At 41.2% G+C, this 21,803-nt stretch overlaps 1 protein-coding gene across 2 annotated transcripts in view; it reads left to right on the top strand.

Annotated features, from left to right (window-relative positions):
* The first annotated feature begins 1,984 nt into the window (after positions 1-1,984).
* The window catches only part of USF3 (upstream transcription factor family member 3), a 58,612-nt gene continuing 38,793 nt past the window's right edge, over positions 1,985-21,803 (top strand). For both annotated transcript variants that reach the window (XM_049628196.1, XM_049628194.1), the window contains exon 1: positions 1,985-2,265. The gene's annotated coding sequence lies outside the window, so the exon portion shown is untranslated. The remainder of the gene's footprint in view (positions 2,266-21,803) is intronic.

Below are 21,803 nucleotides of genomic sequence, written 5' to 3'. Positions count from 1 at the left end.
CAGTTTCACTTGGCCACCATATTTCATCACTAGTTTATGAACTACAAACACATGCCAGCTAGCCTGAAAATTGGACTGGTGCTATTATTTGATGTATTCCTCTCATATCCAGTGTAGTAAACCAGTGTTGAATGCACAAAGCCGATAGAAAGATCTATGATTAGAATTTCAGCTTCAGTCAGGAATGAGGATGAAATTAAAAAGCTAACATTCAAATCTTTGGTCAAACAGAAATTTCTCTTATTTGATACTTCTCAATTATGTTAGAAAGGTATTAATGTGTTATTTTAAACAGTGGTCCAAAGAAACTCTTAAATTCTGTTTTCTGAACTATCCAAACTGTGTTATTTTATACTTGATAAATTGTAGTTGTTTAGAAAATAATACACACCCTAGATATGATATTTATTAACCAGAATAGTTTCTTTTTTTTTCTTAAGTAGACTCCATGCCTAATGTAGTGCTGGAACTTACCACCCGGAGACCAAGAGTCAGATGCTCCACCAACTGAGCCATCCAGGCGCCCCTAGCCAGAATAGTTTCTTAACAAGAATACTTTATACTCTGATCATAATGGAAATGATTTCCTACATCTGGACATATTAATACTATACAATTTCATGGAGGTGCCATTAGCATTGCCATTAGGTTCTGTATTGTAAAGTCTTCCTCATCTGCAGCTTTGATTTCAGTGTGCTAAGTCCATCCAGAGGCTAATCAGAACTTCATACGCCTAGGTGGACGAGTTGAAGAAAATACCCAGTCTGTTTGTAGTGCCACAGTTTATAGGCAACGTGAAAGGCTTTCTGTTTCATCACACCTTTTAAACATTACCATGGAGTTACTGTTTAACTTCACACTTTTTCTCAATACAAGGGCAGCGTCTTCTGTGCACAGGCTTCAGTAATTCCCACTATGCCTTGCCCTGTGTGCATCTCCTGGAAGTTACCTGGTCTGGCCCACGGGCGTCTATAATCTGGGACATTTCCAAACCTGGTTGTGGAAGCGCTTGGGAATTTTTCACCACCACTAGGTGGAGGACACCTGTTTCCGGAGAGGAAGAGTTGTGAAATATGAAGCGAAAGGAGGAAAAGGGAGTTATGACCACGGTTCCAGGGCTCCAAGCCCATTTTGCAGTCAGGGGACCCGCAGGTCTCCATTCATGACCCGCGGCTCTACACCCCTCAAATCTAGGTCTCTAGGAACTCAAGCTTGAGGTTCCAAAATCCATCCCCCAATGCCCCATACTGTTTTCCCCCAGCTGGGAGGCCGCCAGAACATTTCTGAACACGGTCATCTCCAGTTCAGAGGAATCCATGCTTTGTTGTAAACGCAGTATAACAGATGACCGCAACCTACAAATTCGAGCAGCGTCAGGTTGGCAATGATCTTCCAGGGAAAGGGCAGTCTGAGACGTCTGGATTCTCTTCCCCACTTCTCGTGACGGAGGGATCATTTCCCTTCCTACCCTCTAGGCTAAGAGGAGCTCTCTAATCGTTCTTGGAAGACTTCCACGCCCTCTTCCTTTTTAGTTTTTTCACTTCCAAACTATTGAAAGACGTGACAAGCAGCACAGAGAACAAGATATAAAGAAGTTTCTTAAAAATACCTCGTTTTCTAGGTTCTCAAGTCGTCCCCTTTAAGGAACCAGGCCCACCTCTCTCTCATTCACCTACTGGCTTTCCTTGCTGCCCATCACTCTACCTTTAAGAATATTTCCTGTTCCTTCAACCCAACTTGCACACCTCCGCCCCCCGGCCCTCCTCATTGGGCCGCCCGAGGCCCGTTCAGTCTTCGGTTTTCCCTCCAACTCCTCCCGCCCTCTAGCCTAGCGCAGCGGCGTCCCAGGTTCTGATTGGCCACCGCGGCAACCTCCCCGGGGCCGGGTTGGTGGGCTGAGTGGCAGGGGCGGGAGCGCAGAGCACCAAGGGTAGGCTGTTCGCTTGCGGAGCGGCGGCCGCGGGAGGGGCGGGGAGGGGCGGGGGGAGGGGGGCTGGGAAAGTTGAGGCCGCGCTGCCGCCGGGTCTCCGGCCTTGAGGGCTCGGGCTCGCTGCGGCGGCGGTGGCCGCAAGAAGAGGCGGCGGGGGCGGGGGGAGAGGAGGGCCTGGGCCCGCGCTCCCCCAGCCCCAGAGGAGCAGGCGGCGGCCGCGGACGGAGAGATTCGCCCGGGCGGTCGGACACCCCTGCCGTACCCGCCTGGGATCATGACCCAGGCGGGGGTCGCCGCCGCCGCTGCCGCCGCGGCCGAGACCGCGCAGCCAGTGGGTGAGTGACTGCGGGAGGGGGCCGCTGACAGCCGGGGCGGGGGGCGGGGGCCGGGGCTGCGGGGGCGGCTCCGGGGGGCGGCTCCGGGCTCTGCTCCACCCACCCCCTCCCGGTCCCGGAGACTAGGGCTGCTTGGAGTGTGTCTCCTTCCTGGGGACCCCTGAGTGCGGAGCCCGGTGGGGTGCGAGCGTGGGCGGTGCACCTACCCCTCTTCTCCCCGGTCTCCGGCGCCCCGCGCCCCCTGGTGCCGGGCCGGTGGGGGACTAGCGCTGCGGCCCGGCTCCCAGATGCGCGCGGGGCGAGAGAGGCTCCACGCTGCCCTAGGTGCATAAAGAGCCGGGCATCAAGGTTCACACCGGATGGCCTTTGCCTGCCTCCTTCACCTTTTCCTGTCTCCTTCATCCCCACTTTATTCCTTGCTCTCTGAATTTCTTCGGACCCACTGGTCCGACTCATGAGACTTGCTTGTTAAGTCTCACCCCTACAGTCAGAGAGTTAGGCTTGCGTTTTCATTTCAGAAGCCTTTCTTTTCCTTTCTTAATAGGATCGGCACACAAGCATATGGCCAACTCTTGAAATCTGGCTCCATATTTCTGAAGAAATATTTCTGGACTCTTTCATGTTTCACGTTTTGATCATTGGATTTTCCAATACTCACTGTCCTCTCCCCGCCCCACGGTTACGTTGGGATATGGCCGTACGAGTTTATTAACTTTGTCTGGAAATAAGAGACTACACAAACCTGTGTGTGTGTGTAATCCCAGCTAAGAGCTTCCAATTTACGTTCTCATAACATTAAGTAGGTATACTGACCTAACACTACCAAAAATAAGACAGTTGTGGCTAACTTAAGTTTGCATCAAGAAGAAGGTTGCTTACCTATAGACAAAGTACAGATTTCTTGAATAAACACTTTGGTGAGTAACATGGAACCTGAAGCATATCGGTAACTTTGCTTTTTCTTTAAAAACAAGTGAGCAAACAAACCAGCCTGCTTTTTGTTTTTGTTTTTTTTTTTTAAATTTTTTTTTTAACGTTTTTTTTTTTTTTTTGGGACAGAGAGAGACAGAGCATGAACGGGGGAGGGGCAGAGAGAGAGGGAGACACAGAATCGGAAACAGGCTCCGGGCCATCAGCCCAGAGCCTGACGCGGGGCTCGAACTCACGGACCGCGAGATCGTGACCTGGCTGAAGTCGGACGCTTAACCGACTGCGCCACCCAGGCGCCCCAAACCAGCCTGCTTTTTGAAGGATCAACAGGCTGCCCTACTCTCTAATCATCTTATTGATTTTTACCTCTCACATAGGACACTGTATGGGATACATTTGTTGTTTCCCTTTATTTGTAAAGGATTCTGAAGCAAAGTACTTTGTAATCATTGCATGTCTGTAACCAGAAATAGTATAATGTCTCCAGATACTATAAGAATGAATGCTTAATCTCACATTTTGATCTAGTCTAAGTAACATGGCTCTTGTATATGTAGGTATTATATTCTATCTATATTTAAAAGAGGAGTTTTGTAAAATCCAAACATGATTGCAGCCTAGAACATTCCTTAATATGAAAGCACTTCATTGCAGGGATATAAGGGCAGCATAGGATTGAAATATTTATTTTCTCAGTTAGTTGTCTATAGGACATCATGGAAATGTGAACCAGTCATGTAAGAGAAATTGATGGGTTACATTGTCAACAAGGGAAAAGAAACACTAAGGAAACAATGTTCAAGGTTAGAAGATAAACTTCAACAGGTAATCAGCTCAGAATTGTTACTTATAAACAGAGACTGAATTCAAGCTTAGGTCTTAACCATACCTGTCATCTTTTACTTTTCTAGCCTCAAGTCCAGTCGTTCTGAATCTGGACTGTAGAGTAGAATCACCTTGTATGCTTTTACATTATCATGTCCATGCCACTCCCTCCAAAGATTCTCATACTTATTTATTTATTTATTTATTATTAAAAAAAATATTTTTTTTTGCATTTATTTATTTTTGATAGAGAGAGACAGAGCACCAGTGGGGGAGGGGCAGACAGAAAAGGAGACACAGAATCTGAAGCAGGCTCCCGGCTCCGAGCTGCTAGCACAGAGCTCAACACGGGGTTCGAACTTACAAACCACAAGATCATGACCCAAGCCAAAGTCCGATGCTTAACCGACTGAACCCCCCCAGGCGCTCCTTTTTTTTATTTTTTAATGTTTATTTTTGAGAGAGAGACACACACATAGAGTGTGAGCGGGGGAAGGGGAACGTAGAGCAGAATCTGAAGCAGGCTCCAGGCTTCACGCTGTCAATACAGAGCCTGATGGGGGGCTCGAACTCAGACTGAGAAATCATGACCTAAGCCAAAGTTGGACAATTAACTGACTAAGCCACCCAGGTACTTTTGATATGGGGTGAGCCCTAGCCAAAAACATAGTTTTTAAATTTCCCCAGGTGTTTCTATTTAGCAGTCATGGTTGACAACTACTGAGTCTAGAACAATGTCCAAGCTGCTAGGTTTGTGTTCCTGGCTCTGCTGAATCAGGTCTTCACTCATGTGTCCAGTTTTTACCCAGTGCTTCCAAACCTTTGGACCTCCTCATGGTCCCGCAACTCTGTAGTTCAGATCTCTTGCTTTTGTTAATGACATTGGTCATTCTTAGCACGTGGGCAGTCCTCCTTGTGCTCCTCCCCACCGACAATAGTTCTAACTCTACTTTTATAAGGGTTTTCCTAACAGCTCTCTCTAACTCTTAGCTATTTGTTCCCTTTGAACTTTTATGCCACATATTGTTAAAAACACTCCCTTTGTGTTTAATTTTTTTTTTTTTAACGTTTATTTATTTTTGAGACAGAGAGAGACAGAGCATGAACGGGGGAGGGGCAGAGAGAGAGGGAGACACAGAATCAGAAGCAGGCTCCGGGCTCTGAGCTGAGAGCCATCAGCTCAGAGCCTGACGCGGGGCTCGAACTCACAGACCACGAGATCATGACCTGAGCTGAAGTCGGACGCTTAACCGACTGAGCCACCCAGGTGCCCCAAGACTCCCTTTATGTTTATACCATATGGTGGTTTAATTGTATATGTGTTTTATTACTCTCAAGCTTAACAGCAAGGAGTACTTTACTTTTTGGCTCTTCTACAGTGATTTGCTAAGACTTGGATTGGTTTGCTTTGGAATCCTTCTGACACTGCTTGCAACCCTAGTTTCAGGTTTGATTCTGTCCCAGATGTTTGTGTTGTGGTAGCTTTCTCTCACCTTAACTTGCATTGAATTCACGTATGGATGTCAGTGTCTTCCATATCTTTTCCTGTTGTCTTCAGTAGGTTGGTTATTTTCTCCTCTGTGGCCCCATAACATCTTGTACTTATTTCTGGGATAATGCTGGTTATGTTGCCATAGTATGTGTTTATCTACCTTTTCTATCAGACTGCTCTCTAGAGCCTCCATGTTGAGCAACTCAATGAGGCATGTCTCATGTTGTATTCTTAATATCATTGCAGCATGGCAAAGTTAGAACCCCCCAAACATGGGAAGTGTGTTCTCTTTGTCCTTGTAATTTTTATTTTTTTTATTTTTTAAAGATTTTATTTTAAGTTTTATTTATTTTGAGAGAGAGAGAGTGCACACAGGTGCGAGCAGGGGAGGGGCAGAGAGAGAGAGAGAGAGAGAGAAAGAGAATCCCAAGCAGGCTGCATGCTGCTCAATCTCATGGTTTGTGAGATCATGACCTGAGCTGAAACCAAGAGTCTGAACTCAACCAACTGAGCTACCCAGACACCCCTAAAGATTTTATTTTTAAGTAATCTCTATACCCAACATTGGGCTTGAATTTACAACTCCAAGATCAAGAGTCACCTGCTCTACCAACTGAGCCAGCCAGGTACCCCCATCTTTGTAATTTTAGGACCCAACATAGCACTTGTCATTAGTAGGGACTAAATAAATGTTTGCTGAGTAAGTGACTGCCATGTTATATATTATGCAGAGATAGCCTTATACATCTTTAGCATAGGTTGATTTGACATGGGTTGATTTGCTATTAAATATTTTTATGACTTCTGTTATGGATTTGGTAAGGGTTAGTGGAATTTAAGTAATTATGGTTGTGGCAGATCCCTTAAACATGTAATCTTCCTTCCAATATGCATGGGGATGTATACCTTGAGTCTTTTACTCTGAGCTCTAGAGGTTCACTCTTGTTATCCAGAAAATATTTGCAGAACTCTCACTAAGAGAAAAGCTTTTAACTGTCCAGTTGGATAATTTTTCTTTTTCTCATTAAATTTTCCATATGAGTACAATTGCACTACTTCAGAAGGCCAGATCTTTTAATTAGATCAGTAGAGCATGATAAGTTGCTCCTATTAATGTGCTAATACTGTGTTTTAAATTCAGTTCATCAAGTATTTATTGAGTGCTTACCATGTGCCTAATACTCATAGGTGCTAAAGAGAATACAGAAATAGTAAAAAGTGGGGACTCAGCTCTTAAGTTTTTAGACTTATTGGAAGGATTGAGGAACACTGTTTCAAATAATTAAGGGACTGAACATGGTACATTAGATGCAGATTTAAACATAAATACCCCAAATCTAAGATGCAATGATTAATACTATGGAAAATTAAGAAAGACCAGATATTCTTTCAGTAGAATTTATTACTCCCATATACTGAGTACTAATTGTTGAGGATACAAATATGAAAGATGTGGTTTCTACCATTTAGAAGGCTTACAGGCTAGTGAGGAAAACCGGGAAGCATATAAAGTGTATTTCATGTTAAGATATTGTGAAGTATTATGTCAGGATGTTTGGGACTAACCTGTAGGCATCAGAGAAAGTTTCAAAGAGGAGAAGTTAGGAATTTTCAGTTGGAAGATTGATATGAACATTCCAGACGAACTAACAGGTACAAAAGCATGGAAATGAGAGGGATCGCTTCTTGAGTAAGGAGCTGCAAGTAGATTGGTATCAGTAGAAACTGGTATGTTAAAGAACGTGGACTTTGGAGTCAGATACGTGGTTTGCAAACTTTTATTACTGGTAGGAATAAAAGACCCTTGCAGGTCTTGTCTGTGTAGGGTAGCAGTAATCTAGTGGTAACTTCACTCTTAGTGTTAATACAGAGAGGTGCCCCAGGATTCTCTGGTTTCCATCTATGCTCCTGTACCTCCCCTTTTAACTATTGCCTGGCTGTGTGTGGAGCCCCAGATAGCCTTGCCTCACAGTTAATGAAGCCATTATTGTGTCCCCTGGTGAAAGCATCTTTGCCTTAGCTACTGTAATTTCTTAAACAGCAGAAGCCACAGGGAAGGGGACAAAGAGAAATTTGTGGTGTAACCATGAGACATACCACTTCTACCTCTACTCTGATTTCTCTTTGGTAATGAGCAATAGAAATTGCCTTTGGCTAACTTAAGCAGAAACTTTATGGATAGATTTATGGGTAGATATTGGCTAAGCTCACAGAAGTGAAGGAAGGCAGAATAATCAAGCCATAGAAAGGCCTGGGTACAGCATCTTCCAGGATCCCCTGGGCCCATAGGGCTAACTGAGCCCCAGCGGCCTTTCTTCCTTGTGTGGTCTTATAGGTCAGCCCTGTGCCCACACCTCAGAGATAAGCCCATGTTTGATGGTCCTATCAGACCTCAGAAATCAGGCAGAGAAGCTCTCCAAAGGAAAAGTAAGCTATTGTTGCCAGAAAGCTAAAAAACAACAGATATTTCCTACAGTGTTCATTGGATTTGATAGTGTGGAGATCTTTTGCAAGCAGTTATGAATAAAACCCAGATAATGGTGAAGAGTGGATGAGAAGTGAGGAAGAAGGGACGGTGGGTATAAACTACTGTTGAAGAAGCCTGATGGTTGGGAGGAAGAAAGAATGAGACCACAGGGAAGGAGTTACAAGATCAGAAAAAAAAAATTTTTTTTTTTTGCCTCTTAAATGAAAAGAAAAATTGAATAAGGATATATTTAAGTGGAAAAGCACTAACAGAGGAGGAGAGATTAATAATATACGAGCGAGAAGAGATATTACCTAATAAGATTACTAAGAAGTGAGAATGATAGAATCCAGAACAAACGTAGAGAGTTTAGTGTTAGCTAGAAATATTAGGGAAGATTTTAGAGAGGAGGACAGAATTGCTTTAAAAGGTTAATAGTATTTGAATAAGCAGAGCAAAGTGGAAAGGTCACTTCAATAGGCAAATAGCATAGATTTAGCAAAATATGAACTAGCTGATAAAGAGCATAGGGAAGAACCTGTCTGTATTGGAGAGAAGGGTAGGTGACATGATTAGCTTGATACCCCTTCTCCTATGTGTATTGTATTAAGTGGAAAGTGGATAAGTGAGACTGGCCAGTGAAAAGATGGTGTTAGGTAGAGCCATGAAAGCTAGGACCCAAGAGTTTGGATTTGATACTGGGAAATAGTACTGTAGATTCTGAAGCAGGAGTACCGTAAATTGGAAAGATTCCTGAGGCACTGGCATATGAAACCTTTGAAGAAGAGGGGAAAGACTGGGAACTGAAAAGACTATTAAGACACATACATGTGGGGCAACTGGGTGGCTCAGTTGCTTGAGTGTCCAACTCTTAATCATAGCTCAGGTCTTGATCTCAGGTTGTGAGTTCAAGCCCCCTGTTGGTCATGAAGCCTACTTGGAAAGAAAAGAAAAGAAAAGAGCCAGACATGTAAAACAGGGCCTAATCTGAGATTGTAGGAATAAACAGGAGGAGATGAACATTGTGAAAAGAATTGATAGGATTTGGGGAGAAATTTTGAAGATTAATTTTGGGTTTAGAGCCTGGGTAAAGTTTTGATGTCAGTGATAAAAATGGAGAAATTGGAAGTAGGTCTCTTAAGAGGCAAGGCAATTCAACATGTTGTAAAAACCTGTTAATTGGTTTTGAAATGAAATATTCTGAAGAGAACTTGTCTAACCAAAAGTTTGGGACAAGATCTGTGTTGAAAGTTGGCTTTATTATAAGAAATAAATAAACAAATAAAACAAAACATAATGCCTTTTACACGGAAACAGTTTGAAACTTTGTAGAGAGAAAGCAAATAGAAGAGCAAATAGCATTGAGCCTTGGAAGTCAAAGTGAGAGACAAGGATTCATGTTAGAGAAGGAAAATGCATAATTGGGGAAGAGGAAGACAAATTGGGAGAAAAGGGAGACAACAGCAGCCTCCAATCCTGCAGAGAGAAGAGGGAAGGCAGAGAAAAGATCTCTGGTGTGGGGAAGAGTAGTCCAGACCTCTAAGAAAGCAGTTTTGGTGGGCAGGGACAATCAGAAGACTGCTGCCATGGGTTTAGGAGGGATTGACCAATGCAGGAAAGTGAGAAGCTTCAGAGGAATAGTAGGAAAGAAATGGAATGATAGAAAAGGCAGTAAATTTTTGTTTAATAAGTTCCGATTTTGGAAGCAAAAGAGAAAATGGTTAAGGAGGAAATAAAGTGCTAGAGAGAAAGGAATCAAATATAGAGTCCTTCTCCATAGATGGAAGAGTTATCATTGGGATGTTCTGGAGGGCTGAAAGGATGCATGGGCAGAGTCTGTTATGATATATGTAGGATGCAGTGAAGGGAGTCTTACTGGATGACCTCTGTCTTCCCAGTGAATTAGGGGGGAAATGGAAAAAAGGCAACTATCATGTACTGAGCTCTTGCCATGTACCAGATACATTGCGTGATCCATTAAAGGTATTATCATATAAAATCATAACAGTTCTCCCAGAGGTTGGTGATAGTCTCTTAATTTTAAATGTGAAGATGCCAAGACTTCAAGGAATACTTATTTTATTTTACTGTTTTTAAAGTTTTGAAAATTTATTTATTTTTGAGAGAGAGAGAGCATGTGTGTGTGTACACATGTGCGTAAGCATGTGCAAGTGGGAGAGAGGCAGAGAGGGGGAGAGAGAGAATCCCAAGCAGGTCCATGCTGTCAGCACAGAGCCTGACGTGGGGCTCAATCCCATGGACAGTGAGATCATGACCTATTTTATTTTTTAATGGAGGAACTTTTTTTAAAGTTTATTTCTTTTGAGAGAGAGAAGGAAAGCATGAATGGGGGAAGGGCAGAGAGAGAGAAGGGGAGAGAGAGAATCCCAAGCAGGCTCCATACCAACCAGCACAGAGCTGGATGCAGGGCTCCATCTCACAAACCATGAGATCATGACCTGAGCAAAAAACCAAGAGTTGGACGCTTAACTGACTGAACCATGCAGGCACCCCTCAGACTTAAAAAAAAAAAAAAAAAAAAAAAAGATTATTTTATTTTATTTTTACAATGTTTATTTTTGAGAGAGCATAAACAAGGGAGGGGCAGAGAGAGAGAGGGAGAGAAAGGATCTGAAGCAGGCTCTGCACTGTCAGTGGAGAGCCTGACATGGGGCTCGAACCCATGAACCCAGAGATCATGACCTGAACGCTAGCCAGATGCTTAACCAACTGAGCCACCCAGACACCCCAGATTTTATTATTTTGACTTAAAAATTTTTATTTTAAGTAGGCTTTACCTCAATGCAGAGCCCAACATGGGGTTTGAACTCATGACCCTGAGATCAAGACCTGAGCTGAGGTCAAGAATCTAACACTTAACTGACTGAGCCACCCAGGTGCCCCTTATTATTATTTTTTTAAGTAATCTCTACACCCAGTGTGGGGCTCGAACCTACAACTCTGAGATCAAGAGTCACACACTCACTGACTGAGCCAGCCAGGCACCCCAGGGAATACTTATTTCAAAACCAAGTAGCTAGTAAATGTCAGCTTTTTGATTCTAGGTCTGATATCAAAGACTATTGCCATTCTCCTATACCATTCATTCATTAATTTGAGGTGACAGATACATGGGGTGTTAGTGATTATATTGGCTGTGCTTCAGAATTACTTTTGGGGTCTAAAAAAATTCCTGCACCCTGCACCAGTCATTCATTCCTTCACCAACATACTTTAAAAAAAAAAAAAATTATTTATTTATTTAGAGAAAGTGCGAGTGGGAGAGGGGCAGAGACAGAAGGGAGAGAGAGAGAATCCCAAGCAGACTCCGCGTTGTCAGTGCAGAGCCTGATGCGGGGTTGGAACCTATGAGCTATGAGATCATGACCTGAGCTGAAGTCAGACGTTTAACTGACTGAGCCACCCAGGTGCCCCACCAACATACTTATTACCTACTATGTTATGGTTCTCCAGAGAAAGAGAATGAATAGAATATATATCACAAGAGGAGCCCAAAGCATCATATAGCATCATATGGAGGTGGGAGGGAGGTGAGGGCTTGTGAAAAGGACACAGGAACAAGCCCAAAAGAGTGCCCAGTGGCCAAAGCTCGAATAATTTCAACAATAAAATAACTATAGCATTATATTTTAACCCAAAGGGTAAAATATTTGTTTGAGGCAATACTGATATAAATGAATTATTGAATAAATAAATTGGAGAAGAGACAAATCTTCTTTGCAGAATAATTTAAAAAAATTTATTTAGATACTCCCTTCTCTAAGAGATGGAGATTAATTCCCCTCTCCCTGAGTATGAGTTAGACTTAGTACCCACTTCCAAAGACTAGAGTATGGAAAGGGAAAAATAGTAACATAGGAGTAATTACTGGAGTCATGTTAACAGGAAATTTAAGGAGGAAAGTTGGTGTGAAAGACTACATCTTTTATGACTTCAGTATGATCTAAGTAATTTAATATAAGGATGTTTTATTTGTATAGTGAAAAAAATCTAGTTAAGTAACAATTAAAAATAGGAAAGTAAATATACATCTTTATTAACATTGAAAAGCTGGTAAGGGTGTCATCTAAAGATCAAAAACACTGAGGAATTTATGAAAAATGCAAAGCATATGGAATCAGGTTGATGGCAAAACTATACAGTTTGGAGAAATTGCAACCCATTACAGACTTAAAGGGGAAACAGTAGGAAAGTGAGTTTTCCCACTGCAATTCTGGAAAATCCCAAAGCTTAGAGACTTTGCAAAGTAGGAGGGGCTTGAGGTTGGTTGTCTTAGTCCATTCAAGCTGCTATAACAAAATATAGACTGGGTGGCTTATAAACAACAGAAATTTATTTCTCACAGTTTTGGAGGCTGAAGTCCAAATCATGGTGCCAGTATAGTTGGATTCTTCCAGGTTGTGTTCTACCTACTTCATGCTGTAACCCCTCACGTGGGGGAAGGGGTAAGCAAGCTCTCTGGGACAGCTTTTATAAGGGCACTAATCCCATTCATCAAGGCTTTGCCCTCATGACCTAATCATTTCCCAGAGGTCCTACCTCCTAATACCGTCACCTTAGGATTTAGGATTTCAACATAAGAATTTTGGGTGGCTCAGTCGGTTGAGCGGCCGACTTCAGCTCAGGTCATGATCTCGCGGCCCGTGAGTTCGAGCCCCGCATCAGGCTATGTGCTGACAGCTCAGAGCCTGGAGCCTGTTTCAGATTCTGTGTCTCCCTCTCTCTGACCCTCCCCCATTCATGCTCTGTCTCTCTCTGTCTCAAAAATAAATAAACGTTAAAAAAAAATTAAAAAAAAAAAAAGAATTTTGGGGGGACACATTCAGACCATTGCAGTGGTCAAAGGTAATTAATTAGCAGACTTCAGAACAGCTGTGACGGGACCAATTGCAATACCTAATTACAGTTTTTCCTCACAGGCTAAAGTAGTAGAACATATTTATATAAATTGAGGGCATCTGCATCCTGGGCTTTAGGACCAGAGAGAGAATCAGGGCTATATTTTAGAGAACTTCCAGTTGTCACTGTGAATGTAGAGCTCCTTCCTTCAGAAGCCACCCACCTAGCTGTTCACCTCCTCCATCCATGTATGATACTTTTGATAGCCAGAACCTTTATGATTAGCATGCACATTCATGGCAGGGAGAAGAGTGATTTTTCACATATATTAAAGCATTGGTTCTTAGTGGTAAAAACACATTAAAATCACCTAGGGAGCTTTCTTTAAAAGGATAATTTCTACAGTGCATCCAGAATTGAAAACTACTATGCTGGGGAAACCAACTTTATCTGCCAATTCACTTAACGAATTCTCACTAAATATTTAAGGCAACCAATAGGATGAAAGAGTGACATCAAGCCGAACAAAAAGAGGAATTGATTTTTGAGAAAACAAATTGAATGTAATGGACAAAAGATAACATTTTTGTTTAAAAAAATTCTAAAAAATTTGAGAGCATGTGATTTCCATAAAATAGCAATGGGTGCTATGAAAAAGAACAAAAAAGTTTTTGGAAATTAGAAACATGTTTTCTGAAATACAAACTTCAACAGCAGGCTGAATAGCAACATGGTTGTAATATATGACTAATGAACCAGATAATCAAACCAAGGAATTCTTCTAAAATATGGTATGGGGCACCTGGGGGCTCAATCTCTTGAGTGTCAACTTTGGCTCAGGTCATGATCTCATGGTTCATGAGTTTGAGCCCCACATGGGGCTCGCTGCTGTCAGCCTGTCAGCACAGAGTCCACTTTGGATCTTCTGTCCCTCTCTCTCTGCCCCTCCCCTGCTTGCACTCTCCCCAAAATAAAGAAAATATATTTTAAAAATAAAAATATTTTAAAAATATGGTACAAAAAGACAAGAAAATTATGAGCTGTTGGACATGCAGGATAAATCAAGGAGGAGAACTAACCACTGGAGCCAAAATTCTACACAATTTCAGTAAGTGTGGCATGGGAGATGGGCAGTGGGCAGTTGGTGGGTAAGAAATAGAGTATTTTAAAACTTCTGTAATGGGGCGCCAAGGTGGCTCAGTCAGTTGAGCATCTGACTGTGGCTCAGATCATGATCTCACAGTCCGTGAGTTCGAGCCCTGCATCAGGCTCTCTGCTGTCAGCACAGAACCCACTTCAGATCCTCTGTCCCCCTCTCTCTCTCTCCCCTCCCCCTCTTGCATGTGTGCTCTCTCTCTCTCTTATTAAAAAATTAAACATTAAAAAAAAACCTTTTGTAATGAGAGGGGAGGAGACCATAGATACTGTTTTTTTTTTTTTTTTTTTTTTTTAAATTTATTTTTGGGACAGAGAGAGAGACAGAGCATGAACGGGGGAGGGGCAGAGAGAGAGGGAGACACAGAATCGGAAACAGGCTCCAGGCTCCGAGCCATCAGCCCAGAGCCCGACGCGGGGCTCGAACTCACGGACCGCGAGATCGTGACCTGGCTGAAGTCGGACGCTTAACCGACTGCGCCACCCAGGCGCCCCTAGATACTGTTTTTAAGAAGAAGAAAATATATTTAAGTTGTAATATGAAGATAGGTTATCAATAAGCAATTCCTTTTCTCTCAGCTTTGCATTTCTTTGTGTGTCACTTTCATCCTCACACTGGCTTCTTTTTTTGCATGATGTCTGTAATGTCCATATTTGGAATTCTATGCATTCTCTTTAAAGTGGAAAAGGAAAGAGGATAGCTACCCATACCGTCAAGGAAAAGTCCTGAAGTTTGCTATATTTGTACCAATCTGAGACCAGTCACTGTGCCCCCAAAAAAGTCATTTGCCGAGACTCGCCAAGGTCCGCCACCGAAGCACAAAGCCTGGTTTAGGGGTACATACCTAAGTGAAAAATCAGGGAGTTCCATGAAGTGGGGAGGAGAAAATATCAAATGTCCACTGTAGTGTGTTTCTTAGAATTGCTAGGGAAATTCATAAATTGAACGGATGAAAGAGGAAAAAAGGTGTTGAGGAAAATAAGAAACAAAAAAATCAGGCAAGGAAAAGTAAAAAAGCATAGGTGGGAGGAGAGAGAAGAGAATATGACCACATGGGACAATATTTACAATAAATGTGACTGGAATAAATCCTCTCTTGTTTTTCTTTTCTTTCTTTTTTTTTTTAAGGCTCTTAGATTGTGTAGAACCAAATCTCCAGATTTGTGTTATGTCAGACAAATATAAAACAAAATGATGTAGACAGTTTAAAAATAAAATACACATGTACATGCCCCAGGCAATTGTTGAATATATTTCAAAGAGCAAACATTTTCTTTTAAAAATACTTATATAATGTTATACCTAAGTAGGTAATAATATATTCTTCTTAAATACTCATTTAAAAAAAGTAGGGAGGGGTGACTGGGTGGCTTCGTCTGTTGAGCATCCAACTTTGGCTCAGGTTACATGATCACGGTTCATGAGTTTGAACTCCACATTGGACTTGCTGCCATCAGCGTGGAGCCTGCTTCGGATCCTCTGTTCCCTTCTCTCTGTCCCTCGCCCACTTGCACTCTCTCTCTCAAAAATAAATAAACATTAAAAAAGGTAATAAAAACTTTTTGAAAGGAGGGGTGTGACACCTGGCTGACTCATTTGTTAGAGTGTGCAGCTCTTGATTGCTGGGTTGTGAGTATGAACCCCATGTTGGGTGTAGAGATTACTTAAAAGACAAATACTCATGTAACACTTAATAAAAATATATCATGTAAGAGGGCTATAAAAAATCTCAAATTCTAAAAATTTGACACTTCAAAAAATTTTTATTTTTAACATTTTTTTAAATGTTTATTTATTTTTGAGAGAGAGTGCATGAGCTGAGGAGGGACAGGGAGAGACAGACAGAATCTGAAGCAGGCTCCAGGCTCTGAACTGTCAGCACAGAGCCTGACGCTGGGTCTGAGATCATGATCTGAGCTGAAGTCAGACTTCTAGCCGACTGAACCAGCCAGGCGCCGCCTCCCTACCCCCCCCTCGCCCCGCCCCAAATTTTATTTATTTAAGTAATCTCTACATCCAAGGTGGGGCTCAAACTCACAACCCAAAGAAGATCAAGAGTTGCATGCTTCACCGACTGAGCCAGCCAGGCTCCCCTAAAAATCAGATACTATTTATTGCCAGTCATAATGCAGGGAAACAGCACGTGTGCGTGCACGCACACGCACACACACACACACACACACACACACATAGAAATTAACAAAATGGGAACCAAAAAAGAAATATAACTACTTGGAAAGTTTTTTGTTTCCACTCAAGTCAGAGGAAATAAAAGTTGAAATTACAAGGAAGAAAAAGTCAAGATAATGAAAAGCTAATCACAGAAAAAGAAATATAAATGATTCATAACATATGAAAGGGTATTCAGCCTCATGAGTTATAAAGGAGATGCAAGTTAAGCAATAAGATATCTTTTGCCTTTTGGGATGAGAAAAGCTTAAGAGATGTTGATTGCAGCCTTTTTTTTCAGGATTGTTTTTAATAGCAAAAATAGTAAAAGGGAAAGAGAAAAAATGAGTATTGATCAATGGGGAACAGCTAAATAAATTATGGCTCCATGCTGCATAACACTATGTAGGTATTAAAAGAATAAGGTAAATTAATATGTACTTACCTGGAAAGATGTTCATAATGAATTTCTAGGTAAAAAGAAAGCATGTTTCAGGGTGACAGCATGATTTCATTTTTATAAAAAATTTATGTGCATATGATAATATAAATATACATTATATATATTATATATAATATTATATACATATTATGTTATAATGTGTATGTTATATGTATTTATATGTATATATGTATATGTATGTATACATATATATGTATACATGTATGTATATTATAATATGTATATAATATGTATATATATTATATATATTATATTATATATGTATATGTAATAACTCTGTAGAAAGATAAAATTGGTGTCAAATTGATTCCCAACTAGGGGAAAATAAAACTGAATAGGTGATAGTGGGTACTCTAATTTTTTTCCCCCCGAAAAAGGGATGTAGTTACAGATAATATTTACTTTCTTGGTTTTCAGTATAGTATTTATTTTTATTTTTTTAAATTTAATTTTAGAGCACATGAGTGGGAGAGAGGGGCAGAGAGAAAAAGAGAATCTTAAGCAGCCTCCATGTTCAGCCCCGAACCCAATGTGGGGCTTTGATCCCACGACCCTGGGGTCATGACCTGAACTGAAATCAGGAGTCTGACGCTTAACTGACTGAGCCACCCAGGCACCCCTCAGTATAGTAATTTAAGACATAATTTAAAATTTAACTGAAACTACATATTATTTAGGAATCAATGACTATTGAAGATACCACATATTAAAATCTATGGGCTGTCCTTGAGGAAATATTATAGTCTTAAATACATTTATTAGGAAGACTGAAAAGCAATTCATATTGTAGAAGAAAAAATGCATTCAGGTAGCAAAAGATTAAAATTCTGTATGAGGATATACAGTAAGTATTTCTTGTACCCTTTTCCCCATTCCCCTCTTCAAAGGCGATCCTTCCAGAGAAATTCTGTGCATTTGTCAACATACACATTTATGTTCTCCTCCCCATCCCAAAGGATAGGTATTATATATGTTTGTAATTTTTTAAGTTAAAAAAATATATATACTTATATAAGTATACACATATGTACATTTATACATATGCATATTTACATGTACATATATACATATGTGTGCATGTGTGTGTACATATGTATAGTTTGCTAGTGCTGCCATAAAATACCACAGACTTGGTGGTTTAAACAAGAAATGTTTATTTTCTTACAGTTCTGGAGTCTAGAAGTCCAAGATCAAGGTGTCAGCAGGTTTTTAAAAAAAAAATTTTTTTTTTTTAATGTTTATTTATTTTTGAGACAGAGAGAGACAGAGCATGAATGGCAGAGGGTCAGAGAGAGAGGGAGACACAGAATCTAGAGCAGGGTCCAGGCTCTGAGCTGTCAGCACAGAGCCCGACGTGGGGCTCGAATTCACAGACCATGAGATCATGACCTGAGCCGAAGTCGGAAGCTCAACCAACTGAGCCACCCAGGCGCCCCTTTTTTTTTCATTTTTTAAAAAATGTTTTGGGGCGCCTGGGTGGCGCAGTCGGTTAAGCGTCCGACTTCAGCCAGGTCACGATCTCGCGGTCCGTGAGTTCGAGCCCCGCGTCAGGCTCTGGGCTGATGGCTCGGAGCCTGGAGCCTGTTTCCGACTCTGTGTCTCCCTCTCTCTCTGCCCCTCCCCCGTTCGTGCTCTGTCTCTCTCTGTCCCAAAAATAAATAAAAAACGTTGGAAAAAAAAAATTAAAAAAAAATGTTTTTATTTTATTTTTGAAACAGAGACAGAGCATGAGCGGGGAGGGGCAGAGAGGGAGACATAGAATCTGAAGCAGGCTCCAGTCTCTAAGCTGTCAGCACAGAGCCCAATGCGGGGCTCAGACTCACCAACCATGAGATCATGACCTGAGCTGAAGTCAGACACTTAACCGACTGAGCCACCCAAGTGCCCAAGGTGTCAGCAGGTTTGATTTCTTCTGAGGCCTCTCATCTTGGCTTGTCGATAGTTGCCTTCTTGTGGTATCCTCATGTGGTAGTTCTCATGTCTGTGTGGTCTGTGTTTTAATCTCATTTTCTTATAAGGACACCAGGCAGGGGTGCCTGGGTGGATCAGTCGGTTAAGCATCTGACTCTTGATTTCTGATCAGGTCATGATCTCACAGTTCGTGAGTTTGAGCCCGGTATCAGACTCCATGCTGACTGTGAGGAGCCTGCTTGGGGTTCTCTCTCCCTCTCTCTCTGCCCCTCCCCTGCTCATGCTTCTTTCTCAAAATAAATAAATAAATGTTTTTAAAAAAGGATACCGGGGCACCTGGGTGGCTCAGTAGATTAACTGTCTGACTTCAGCTCAGGTCATGATCTCACGGCTTGTGGATTCAAGCCCTGTGTCAGGCTCTGTGTTGACAGCTCAGAGCCTGAGCCTGCTTTGGATTCTGTGTCTCCCTCTCTCTGTCCCTCCCCAACTTACACTCTGTTGTGTGTGTGTGTGTGTGTGTGTGTGTGTGTGTGTGTGTGTGTATGTGTGTGTGTGTGTGTGTGTGTGTGTGTGTGTCATAAATAAACGTTAAAAAAAAAAAAAGACACCAGTCAGATTAGGGCCCACCCTAATGACCCATTTAAAAAGATTTTATTTTAGGGCACTTGGGTGGCTCAGGTTAAGTGTCCAACTTCAGCTCAGGTCATAATCTCACGATTTGTGAGTTCGAGGCCTGTGTTTGGCTCTGTGTTGACAGCTCAGAGCCCGGGTACCCCTCTAATGACCCATTTTAACTTAATTACCTTTTTAAAGGCTTTATCTCTAAATATAGTCACATTCCAGAGTACTGGGGGTTAGGACGTCACCATATGAATTTGGAGGAGACACAATACAGCCCATTTTATAATCATATATATTATATATTTTATATATATAATATATATACACAGACATATATATTGTACATACATACATACATTTATATTATACATATGTGTACATACATATACATATATTTGGATTGAATGTTTAGGTATTATGATTCAATCTTTTATTTTTCAAGTTTATTTATGTTGAGAGAGAGCACGTGTGCACAAGCGAGCATGAGCAGGGGAGGGGCAGAGAGAGAAGGAAAGAGAGAATCCTGTGCTGTTAGAGCGTGGAGCCCAAAGTGGGACTTGAACCCACGGGCTGTGAGATCATGACCTGAGCCGAAACCAAGAGTCGGACATCTGACCAACTGAGCCACCCAGTTGCCCCTCAATCTATTTTAGATTGAACCATCTGAAATTGTAGTTTCTAGAGGCAGAAAAAGTCAAATATGGGCAATTTCAGATGATTCAACATAATACTGTAACATATTTAATCATTCTTTTTTTTTTTTTTAATTGTTCTTTTGATGAGCCTTTAGGGTGTTTCCTTGTCCTTTGCTACTTGAAACAATTTTATAATGAATATCCTTGAATAAATGTCCTGTTGCACATACATGAATATGACTTGTAGAGTAAATTTCTAGGAGTTATTACATCAGAGAGGTACATATTTCTGTGGACCAGATGTGGGTCCACAGTGTGTTAGGAGGAGCTGGTCTGGGCACTCTCCCTTAGGCTTTCCATCACGGGCAGGACTACCTCAGCAGAAAGAGACTGGGCCCTAAAGACAGAGGCAGAAGTTGGGGGTGGGGGAGAGAATGTAAGAGACAGTGTGGGGAGAGGCATTACCTGCATCAGAGGAACTGTACTGAGATATTCTCAATGGATTGTGACTAAAAATAACTAGAGGATTTGTATCATATAGTCGTGATCAGTAGAATCATGGGATCCACCCTAAATTTATCCAAGGAGCAGGATCACCCATGGAAGAGGTTTGAACTGAGAGTGGAAGGTATTTTGTACTATTTACATTTTATGTGTCCTACTCCTTCAGCGTAATAGTATGTACTAGTATGTATGTAGTATGTACGTAGGTAATTGCTTGGACTTATGTAGAGAAAATGTCTGGAATTGATACCACCAGACTGTTAAAAGCGGAGGGGCATTGGTACTTCATACACATCTCTGCTGTTTAAAATTTTTACAGAAGTTATTTTTGCAATTGAATTTTTAAAAACTTAATAATGGAATTTAGTTATATATTCTTAACCAGGAGTATTTATAGCTTGTATGGGAAGAGCAAAGGAAGGGTAAGAGTCTAACAAATTCTAAACTGTCCACAGTGGGTATTCCTGGAAAGCATGATAGTAGAGCTGAGGAACTTTTCCATTTAACTTTATATATTTCTGTATTCCTTAAAAATAATTTTTATGCAAATTGGTTACTTGTGTAGTTCGTAAGTAAAAATTTAAAATCTTTGGCTTATTTCTTTTTCTTGAGATACGGTTTGACCCAACTTCACAGTGAAAGCTCCAGTGGCAGGACTTCCTTAATTTCCTTTTTGTATATATGACATAGTATCTCCAGGTTGGCATTTAGGAACCACCCTGACTGATAGCTCCAAGCAGGATGATGATGCGATTCACAGGAAGGAGCCAGCAATGTTGTTAAAGGATGTAGGATTTCTGTAATGGCAAAGGAAATTAGGACTTCTGATAGCAGTTATAGAAAGCAGAAGACAGCACAGCACACTCATAAATACGTCCTCAAGTGCCTGCCAAGACGGAAAGCTGCTGCTAAAACCAAACACTATGAGGAAGGATTCTTTGGGCTATGAAGAGTACCCCTGTGCTATCCCTGAACTCTAGAATACAGATGTGCCAGATTTCATGAGTTGAACCAGGTAGACAAGTAATAGGATGTTCTAGGTAGAGGATTATTAACCTAAAATATAGTAAAGATGATAAATGCACATAATGGTTCATATAGCAAAATACAGAGAGCAAAGATGCCTACAGCATTAAATAAGATAGAAATTAGAACGTACACATCCATGTTGTTAAATATAAAACTATAATCACAATTTTGTATATTTAATGATAGAGAAATGCTCACCTTAAGTAAAATGCAGAATACAAAGTTACTTATGGTTTAACATTTGTAAAGTGCATACAAAAAAGAATTACAAAATCCACAAGAATGTCAATGATGATTCTTGTGTATTCTGGTTGGGTGATGTGATTGAGAGTAGTTTCATTTTTATCTTTATGTTTGGCTTTTCTAGGTATGTATTACTTTTACTATAAGGAAAACCTGTTATAAAGTGTTAAATAAGCATATAAAATGATATTTATTTTAATTATACTAATGGTATAAATGGCTGCAATCCAGAC

This window comes from Panthera uncia, chromosome C2 (assembly GCF_023721935.1).
Source record: "Panthera uncia isolate 11264 chromosome C2, Puncia_PCG_1.0, whole genome shotgun sequence".
NCBI lineage: Eukaryota > Metazoa > Chordata > Mammalia > Carnivora > Felidae > Panthera > Panthera uncia.
This window is presented reverse-complemented; position numbering and strand designations above follow the sequence as displayed.